General features: G+C 40.3%; 1 pseudogene; it reads right to left on the bottom strand.

Moving 5' to 3' along the window:
• Positions 1–2,649: 2,649 nt before the first annotated feature.
• LOC108634858 lies at positions 2,650–10,221 on the bottom strand (annotated as a pseudogene).
• Positions 10,222–10,932: the final 711 nt, after the last annotated feature.

Consider the following 10,932-nt stretch of genomic DNA (forward strand, 5'->3'; position numbering starts at 1 on the left):
TTTTTATGCTATGACTGCTAGTAAATGAATGTAAATATGATATATTAATATAATACCTACACATCAGAATCTTACCTATTCACTACAACTGAGAAAGACTAAGACACACTGGGCAAAAATAGCTCATAATAGTCTAAAAAACACAACCTGATTTTAAAAACCATAGCCTTTTTCTTCATTTTATTTGATTCACTTGCAATTAAGTTGATGCTTGAACAGCTGAATTTTTCAATATTATATTGAAATATCAACATTCAGTTAAGTTTAGTCACTCAGTTGTGTCCAACTCTTTACGACGACATGAACTGCAGCACGCCAGGCCTCCTTGTCCATCACCAACCCGCAGAGTTCACTCAGCCTCACGTCCATCGAGTCCATGATGCCATCCAGCCATCTCATCCTCTGTCCGTCCCCTTCTCCTCCTGCCCCCAATCCCTTCCAGCATCAGGTCTCTTCCAATGAGTCAACTCTTCGCATCAGGTGGCCAAAGTACTGGAGTTTCAACTTCAGCATCATTCCTTCCAAGAAATCCCAGGGCTGATCTCCTTCAGAATGGACTAGTTGGATCTCCTTGCAGTCCAAGGACTCTCAAGAGTTTTCTCCAACACCACAGTTCAAAAGCATCAATTCTTCGGCGCTCAGCCTTCTTCACAGTCCGACTCTCACATCCATAATGACTACTGGAAAACCATAGCCTTGACTTGACGGACCTTAGGCGGAAAAGTAATGGCTCTGCTTTTGAATATACTATCTAGGTTGGTCGTAACTTTTCTTTCAAGGAGTAAGCATCTTGTAATTTCATGGCTGCAGTCACCATCTGCAGTGATTTTGGAGAGCAAAAAAATAAAGTCTGACACTGTTTCCACTGTTACCCCGTCTATTTCCCATAGTAACTGAAAGCACCTTCAAATTCAGTAACCTAACAGGTTAGGACCTTTCAACACCAAACTACCGAGGAAAATTAATTTTTTCAACAGCAATAGACTGTTATACCTAATGCTAATATTCAAGCAAACATATCTGTTCAGAGAAACTTCAGAAAGATCTAAAGACACTAGATCAGAAGCACATACTTGTAAACCTCGTACTCCAAATTAATGTTAATACTCCCAGTTCAGTTCAGTTCAGTTCAGTTGCTCAGTCGTGTCCGAATCTTTGGGACCCCATGAATCGCAGAACGCCACGCCTCTCTGTCCATCACCATCTCCCGGAGTTCACTCAGACTCACGTCCATCGAGTCCGTGATGCCATCCAGCCATCTCATCCTGGGTCGTCCCCTTCTCCTCCTGCCCCCAGTCCCTCCCAGCATCACAGTCTTTTCCAATGAGTCAACTCTTCGCATGAGGTGTCCAAAGTACTGGAGTTTCAACTTTAGCATCAATCCTTCCAAAGAAATCCCAGGGCTGATCTCCTTCAGAATGGACTGGTTGAATCTCCTTGCAGTCAAAGGGACCCTCAAGAGTTCTCTCCAACACCACAGTTCAAAACCATCAATTCTTTGGTGCTCAGCCTTCTTCACAGTCCAACTCTCACATCCATACATGACCACAGGAAAACCCATAGCCTTGACTAGACGGACCTTAGTCGGCAAAGTAATGTCTCTGCTTTTGAATATACTATCTGGGTTGGTCATAACTTTTCTTCCAAGGAGTAAGCGTCTTTTAATTTCATGGCTACAGTCACCATCTGCAGTGATTTTCCAGCCCCCCCAAAAAAGTCTGACACTGTTTCTACTGTTTCCCCATCTGTTTCCCATGAAGTGATGGGACCAGATGCCATGATCTTCGTTTTCTGAATGTTGAGCTTTAAGCCAACTTTTTCGCTCTCCTCTTTCACTTTCATCAAGAGGCTTTTTAGCTCCTCTTCACTTTCTGCCATAAGGGTGGTGTCATCTGCATATCTGAGGTGTCTGATATTTCTCCCGGCAATCTTGATTCCAGCTTGTTCTTCTTCCAGCCCAGCGTTTCTCATGATGTACTCTGCATAGAAGTTAAATAAGCAGGGTGACAATATACAGCCTTAACGTGCTCCTTTTCCTATTTGGAACCAGTCTGTTGTTCCATGTGCAGTTCTAACTGTTGCTTCCTGGCCTGCATACAGATTTCTCAAGAGGCAGGTTAGGTGTTCTGGTATTCCCATCTCTTTCAGAATTTTCCACGGTTTCTTGTGATCCACACAGTCAAAGGCTTTGGGATAGTCAATAAAGCAGAAATAGATGTTTTTCTGGAACTCTCTTCCTTTTTCCATGATCCAGCGGATGTTGGCAATTTGATCTCTGGTTCCTCTGCCTTTTCTAAAACCAGCTTGAACATCAGGGAGTTCACGGTTCACGTATTGCTAAAGTCTGGCTTGGAGAACTTTGAGCATTACTTTACTAGCATGTGAGATGACTACTCCCAGTACAATCATAAAATTCTGTGCTATATATTTTTACTTAATAATTCTGATCACTTCAAATAATCAGAGTACACACAAAGCTTGAGTTTCATGAACAGATCAGCTATAAATTATACCAAAATGTACACAAATAATTCAAGGATGAAAGTTCAAGGTTATCTTTGGAATTTCCAAAATATCAGAGAAACAAGAGGTATTACGGTCACTAATTTCAGATGTCAGTGGTCATTTACTGGGATAATAAGCTCTTACCAGCATAGGCTAGCCTGACGATTGTGGCGTCATCCTGGCCAAGTGGGCTATGCCTGGCAGGATGTACTCTGGGTAAATGTTGACATCGTTGCGAGGAACCTCCTTCACCAGAGCAAGAACTTTAGTCAATGTCCTCAAGGCTTCGGCCCTTACTCTGGGAACAGAGTCATTGCTGAAATGCAAAAGATAAGGTGTAATACGATCCAAAAGAATTTCTACACTTAATCTTGGGCCAAATGGAGAATAAGTTCCAAAGCGGCAAGCTTGGAGTCGCAGTATTTCAGGGTCTGCAGGCAGGACGTTATAACTGACACCAAGATAACCAGCCCATTCTCCTTGGGCTCTCCATCCGCTTTCTCCAGCAGATCGTGTCCACAGAGATTGTGAATGATGTTGTCCAAATCCTTCCTTATAACCAGAATACGCTCATCTGCAGAAAGAAATGTTTCTTTGGCAAACTGGGCCATATAAGGCTGAAGAAAAGTATAGACTATTTCAGGAAAGGCATTGCCACGTTGCTGCTTTAAGTAATCTTCTGCCTCTAAACGTTTATCTGGTTCACGGTGAATCATCTGAGTTACCTACACCAAGGGGAAAATGGGAATAAAACACAGATTTGAGAAAAGCAAATTAAATCAGACCAAAGCTACAACACCAACTTACACGTGATTTAAAGGGATTCTGAGGTCATACTGACTCTTTCCAATCTTCACCTTTCAAACTACTTTCAGAACCTCACTACTGAGTAAAATGTGACTCTCTCATCACCCTATAAAGCAAGACGAAATCACGTAGTAATGTACTCTAGATGGTCCAGACACATAAAGAGGATCAAGTCTTTAAAAGCACTCAAATTCATTCCTTCTACAGCTAAGAAAAGGTTGGCCCAAATTCATAAAGTTACTTAGCCAACATGATAATGGGCACCACCCTGAGAACAGACAGGTATGCCAGCTCCTAAAGCCAGTCTACTGTTCACTGGATGTGAGCTAAACTGGCTTCCTCTGGAGCATCTTACTTTTTAATATTTGCCATTTTTAAAAGAAATCAAAATGCAGGGTTCCCTACCTTACTAAAGAATATTTTAAATATACCATAACCTTTCAGTGGCTCACAGTCATCATCAGATGCATCAGTTACTATAGTAAATGCCGTAAAAAAAATCCCCTCAAACAGCAGTGTGGATATATACGGCTGACATGACCTCCCAGAATTCCTCACATCTGATCTGCTATACTAACGGGTGATTCAACAGCCCCACTGCCAGAACTGCCCTCAGAGTCAAGGAACGTCTACAAAGCCAGCTGCTTCTATATGAAATGCCCCTATACTGCTGTACTACACTCAAGCTGATTCTCCTGTCTCCTCATTTTACATATTTATCCTCTTTATTACTTACCAGCAAGCTCTATCTTGGACATCCTCTCTAATGCCCAAGCACCTCCTTATTTCCTTCCAAATCTGTCCAAAGCAGAGTTAGGATTCTAATGGAAAGGGGTGTGTGTGTATTTGTTATATAAAGTCAAATGAGCTCTGTGTCTAAGAAGGGGAGAAAATTATACATTTCTGCCAAACAAACTAAAAACGATAGGAGGCTTATATTAGTCTATGGGGCTTTAGTGCTTGTCCCAAATTCAAAACCTTCCAGAGAACTAATACCGAAGGGAGAATATAATTCTATTTAAAACATTATGGTAAATATTTGCAGCAGTTACCAATTCTCTTATACTGCGATCTTCAATTTTACTCAGCACCTGCTCAGGGAAAAACTGCCCATTTCTATAGGCCAAAAGTTGAGAGAGATCAAACAGAGGCACGCCTTCTGTAAAAAGCTCAGCGATCACACAACCTGGAAAACAGCAGGAAATAATTCCATTAAAACTGAAAGGCAACAGATTCTTAATACAAATCAAAATTCAGAGAATTCATGAAACTCAAGATACATAACTTCTTTAATGGAACATACAACTACAATCAAGCAAGGCAGAAAAAATGTCTACCAGTGAATCATCAGTTTACAAAAGAATGAAGTCAAAAGAGGCCTACTTAATTTTTCTCCTTAAAAAATTAAATCAAACTACTTCTTTGTTTTCTAGTTTAAAACAAATGTACTACACATGCATTACATATACACATATATTAAGAGAGATAAGGATAGATTGAAAGTCATAATAGAGTTTTTATTATGAATTTATAGACATTAAGTTCATAAGAAACTACTGAGAAGTCATATCTGACAACTCGCTCACTAACCATTAAACAAAGAGTTATCAGGTGCCTACCACACACTAGACTTTAACAGTGCACGAAACAGATAAAATCTCTGCCCTCAGGAAGCTCTTATTCTAGAAGAGAGAAAGTAAACCAGCAAACACAATTATAAAATGGGAAGTGCTAAGAAGTGTGGTTGTAAGATTAAAGGGGGAAAAGAGATACCCTTCATAGTGCACTTAAATAATCTTCAAACAAGAAATAAAGTATCTACATTCCCAAAAAGACAGAGCAGTTTCACCGAATCATTATCTGACACACATTTAACAAGTTTTAAGAAGATTTTTGAACAACCTGAGCCACAGCTTTGCATGTGCCAGTCCCTCTGCCTGGGGTGTGACTCCATCGAGAATCTTCATGGTTTACACCTAAACCTCTTTCAGGTCTTGAATCAAATGTCATCTTAGCAGTGTGGCATTTCGTGACTGCCCAGTTGAAAACTGCAAGCGCCCAACACAACTACCCCACCCTCAACACATAGCAAAATCCTCTCCCAACAACACCAAACACCACATTTTATATTTTATGCATGTATTTCTTTACTATCCATATACCCACGAGAATGTAAACTCCATAGGGATTTTTGTCTATTTTGTTCACTAAAAAATCTCTAGCAACTAAGACAGTTCCTGATATATAATAAAAACTCAATAAATTTCTTAATTTCTATTCATATAGTATCAAGTTTTATAATTTAAAAAAAAACTAAAAATGGCTATTAAGAACACCAAAGCAAAAAGAAAACAGAAGAACTGAACAATACCATCAACTAGATCTAACGGATATCAAAGGAACACTCGCTCCATCTAACAGAATACAAATTTCTTCTCAAGCACATGTGGCACACTCTCAGATGAAACCATATGCTGGACCATAAAACAAGCTTCAAGAGTTTTAAAGGACTGAAATCATAGAAATTATGTCCTTCAAACACAATGGAATGAAATAAATCAGTATCAGAAATCTGAAAAATTCACAAATATGTAGAATGAAACAATGTATTCATAAATAATCAATGATCAAGAAAACTTACGAAATACTTTGAGATGCATGAAAATGAAAGCAATACACAAAAACGTATGGTATGCAACCAAGGCAGCATTTGGAGAAGATGTAAACGATAAACACCTAACTTGCAAAAGAGCTCAAAACAATAACTTAATCTTAACCTTGAGAAACAAACTAAAACCAAAGGGAAAAGAAGGAAAGGAAAACCAGAAATTGGAGAGAAAATTTATGCAATAAGGTATAAAATACACTAGAGAATGTTACCAAAACCAAAAGCTTGTGCACTGAAAATCTCAACACAACTGACAAACTTTTACTGAGATGACTCAAACTACTAAAATCAGGTAGGAAAAAGGGGACATGACTACCAACCTCACAGAAATAAAAAGAATTTTAAGGGAATAATTTAAACAAATGTATGCCTGCCAAAAATTAAGACAAACTAAATGAAATGGACAGATTCCTAAAAAGATAAAGATGACCAAAGGTGACTTCAAAGAAAATCTGAATAGACCTTAAAGAGTGATGGGATTAGTAATTAAAAATCTCCCACAAAGAGAAACCTAAGCCAGCTAAACAAGTGAATTCTGCCAAACATTAAAATAATTAACAGCCATCCTTAACAAGTCCTAACAAAACACAGAGGAGAAACACTTTCCAAGTTATTCTATGAGGCCAATCTTACCCTAGTAGCAAACTACACAAAAGGATCATAATTAAAGAAAACTAAACATTAATATCCCTGATATAAAAATCCTACAAAGAATATTACCTGCAGGTAATATCACCTACCTACCTACAAACTGCAGGTACGAACTGAAGAGTCCATAGTAGTAGTAGTGAATTTGCTCAGTTGTGTCCGACTCTTTGCAACCCCATGGACTGTAGCCTACCAGGCTCCTCCGCCCATGGGATTTTCCAGGCAAGAGTACTGGAGTGGGGTGTCACTGCCTTCTCCAGAAGAGTCCATACCAACAATAATAAACAAGTTAGGGGAAAGAGAGGATACTTGTGCACATAGAATGCTGAAGGCCTATGGTGGAAGGTGCTGGAATCGGAAGATCATCATTTTGCAACCATCACAGTAAAGATCAAAGAAGACAAGAATGATCAACAGATGCTAAATCAAAGAGGAAATCGTGACAACTGGCAGGATACTAGCACGGTGTTAAAAGTTTCTTCCACAGGTCGCTTTACTAATTGCAAGGGATTAAAAACAAAAACAACAAGTAACTACAGAAAGGAGAAAGTGGGCAAGCATTTGACCACATGATCAAAATAAACATCACCATTACATACCATTTGCTCCAGATAACATAGTATGAAAACATCATCACCTACACAGAGGGCCTGAGAATGAATAATGTGAATCTAATCACAAGCCTTCTTACATGAACAGTGCAAAGAAACAGAGGAAAACAATAGAATGGGAAAGACTAGAGACCTCTCAAGAAAACTGGAGATACCAAGGAAATATGTCATGCAAGGACAGGTACAGTAGGAACCTAACAGAAGCAGAAGAGATTAAGAAGAGGCGGCAAGAATACACAGAAGAACTGTACAAAGAAGGTCTTAATGACCCAGAGAACTATGACGGTGTGATCACTCATCTAGAGTCAGATATCCTCAACTGTGAAGTCACGTGGACCTTAGGAAGCATTACTATGAACAAAGCTAGTGGAGGTGACGGAATTCCAGCTGAGCTATTTCAAGCCCTAGGAGATGATACTGTGAAAGTGCTGCACTCAATATGCCAGCAAAGTTGGAAAACTCAGCAGTGATCACAGGACTGGAAAAGGTTAGTTTTCACTCCAAAGAAGAGCATTGCCAAAGAATGTTTAAACTACCGAACCACTGCACTCATTTCACATGCCAGCAAGGTAACGCTCAAAATCCCTCAACTTATGCTTTAGCAGTACGTGAACCAAGAATTTCCAGATGTACAAGCTAGATTTAGAAAAGGCAGAGGAACCAGAGATCAAATTACCAACATCCACTGGATCACAGAGAAAGCAAGGAAATTCCAAAAAAACATCGTTTCACTGACTACACAAAAGCCTTTGACTGTGTGGATCCCAACGAACTGTGGAAAAATTCTTCAAGAGATACCAGATCACCTTACCTGTGTCCTGAGAAACCTGGATGCAGATCAAGAAAAAACAGTTAGAATCAGACATGAAACATCGGACTGGTTCAAAATTGGGAAAGGAGTAAATCAAGGTTGTTATATTGTCACCATGCATATTTAATTTCTATGCAAAGTACATCTTGCGAAGTGCTAGGCTGAATGAACCACAGGGTGGAATCAAGATAGCCGGGAGAAATATCAACAACCTCAGATATGCAGATGATACAACTCTAATAGCAGAAAGTGAAGAGGAACTAAAGGGCCTCTTCACGAGGGTGAAAGAGAGTGAAAAAAACGTCTTAAAACTCAACACTCAAAAGCTAAGATCACGGCATCCAAGCCCAACACTTCATGGCAAACAGGTGGGGAAAAAGTGGAACCAGTGACAGATTTCCTTGGGCTCCAAAATCACTGTGGATAATGACTGCAGCCATGAAATTAAAAGATGCTTGCTCCTTGGAAGAAAAGCTACAACAAACCTAGACAATGCATAAAAAAGCAACTACTACTTTGCCCACAAAGGTGTGTATAGTCAAAGCTATGGTTTTTCGAGTAGTCATGTGTGGATGTAAGAGTTGGACCATAAAGGCTGGGTGCCAAACAACTGATGCTTTTGAACTGTGGTGCTGTCCCTTGCACAGTAAGGAGATCAAACCAGTCAGTCCTAAAGGAAAAATCAACCCTGAATATTCACTTGAAGGACTAATGCTGAGGCTGAAGCTCCAATACTTTGGCTACCTGATGGAAGAGCCAAATCAGTGCTAAAGACCCTGTTTCTAGCAAAGATTGGAGGAAACAGAAGAGGGCAGCAGAGGATGAGATGGTTGGATGGCATCACCGACTCAATGGACATGAGTTTGGGTAAACTCTGGGAGCTGGGGGAAGGACAGGGAAGCCTGGGGTGATGCACTCCATGGGGTCGCAAAGAGTCGACCACAACTCAGCATCTGAGCCATAATCACCTTTCAGGTCTCAGCGTAAATATCATCCTTCCAACCAAGATTCCTTTCCTGATTCTGCTTCTCTACCCATCACCACCAAACACTCATTTAAGTATCCATATGTTCCTGTAACAGTACCCTAAGCATATCACCACCACAGCAAAAAGCAGTGCACCGAAATCTCACCAATATCAATCTCTTCATTTAAAGGGCAAGCACCTTGAAAAGAGAAATGTAACTATTCATCTCTCTCACTTAAGACAGTGCCTGACCCATACAGAAGAATTCAGATATTCCTTAAACATCTGAATAAGCGGATCACTCTCTGCATATTCTAGCTACTTAAAACACATCCAATGAAATAATGCATCTGTCTGAAGAGTAGGTGGATTTACCAAAAAGTTAATTTCTGTATTCAACAGTTAAAATAAATGCACATTCATTCCCACCTTAGCAAAGCTGACCAACTCAAATACCTGCTCAAAAGATATCCATTGCTCGCTTCAATTCTCCTCTTGTTCTCTGATTGCTGTTTAAGTCTACAAGTGGAGTTGAAGGATCTCTCATATATTCTAACTCTGTGGCAAACAATCCACCATAAATTTCAAATTCAGGAGCAATGTAACAAGTTCTCCTCCGTGAAGTGTCAAAAAAATAGTTGAAATCTGCCGGGTTGTCCTCTGGAAGGTAAGTGGGCTTGAAACTGGCAAAATCCGTTAGAAGAACCCAGTTCCAACTGGTGACCATCACTTCTCCGTCTTGATGTCCCCATGACGGACGCCGGACTTGTGCGCTTGGTCCACAGCTGTGAGGATCTGGAAAGCGATCCAGCGCTTCTCAATGTTATTTAAGAACGGAGGGTGCTGATGCGGTCGTAGAGGTTGTCTCGCAACGTACTGCCTGAAGAGCATGGCTGCCTTCTCAGATGCTTTTTCGGCAGCTTTCTGGAAAGGCAGACAGTTCTGGGCAGAATGAAGCCTGATTTTCAGTTCCTCCAGCTCTTGTTTATAGCTGGTGAGAGGCAACGTGGGATCCTGAATTGCAAAGACCTTCACAACCACCAAGCCTTCTCGGTGCTTCGCTCGAGCAACTTTAAAGAACGAGTACTCCCCCAGACTCTTATCATATTCAAAGTCATGGATGTCTGAGAAATAACTCTGCACAGAAAGGATCTGGGAGGGAGCAATGCCAGCGAGCTGGTTTCCCATGATGGCAGCAAGCACCCCTGAGAACAGCAGGTTAGGATACAACACGTACTTCTGAAAAAAAGAAAAAAAAAAAGGTAGCAATGAAACATTCATTTTTTATGTGGCATCCTTCTACAAGGTAGATGTATCATAGTTCTCTCCCACCCCACAGGACTGTACTTAACAACTTCTGGCAGCCTCCAGACTCTTATCATATTCAAAGTCATGGATGTCTGAGAAATAACTCTCCACAGAAAGGATCTGGGAGGGAGCAATGCCAGCGAGCTGGTTTCCCATGATGGCAGCAAGCACCCCTGAGATAGCAGGTTAGGATACAACACGTACTTTCTGAAAAAAAGAAAAAAAAAAGGTAGCAATGAAACATCATTTTTATGTGGCATCCTTCTACAAGGTAGATGTATCATAGTTCTCTCCCACCCCACAGGACTGTACTTAACAACTTCTTGGCAGCCTCTAAATTTCAGACATATTTATCTTACAAGATCTTATTATTTTGCCGTCCTTTCCGGGATATTACAGGAAAACAGGCCCCATCAATATTAAGTTGAAATGTCACAATGTGTATTTTCTGATACTGATACTTGAAAAATTTAACCAATCTTTATTACGTGTTCAGTATTGCGCTTGGGGCTGAAAGAGGCACCAAAGTGCTATGTGACACAGTTATTTGTCCAAGAAGAATCTGTAGTCTTGAATAGGAAACCCAAGCACACATTAAATCTAACTA

Source organism: Capra hircus, unplaced genomic scaffold (genome assembly GCF_001704415.2).
Source record: "Capra hircus breed San Clemente unplaced genomic scaffold, ASM170441v1, whole genome shotgun sequence".
In the NCBI taxonomy this organism is placed as follows: domain Eukaryota; kingdom Metazoa; phylum Chordata; class Mammalia; order Artiodactyla; family Bovidae; genus Capra; species Capra hircus.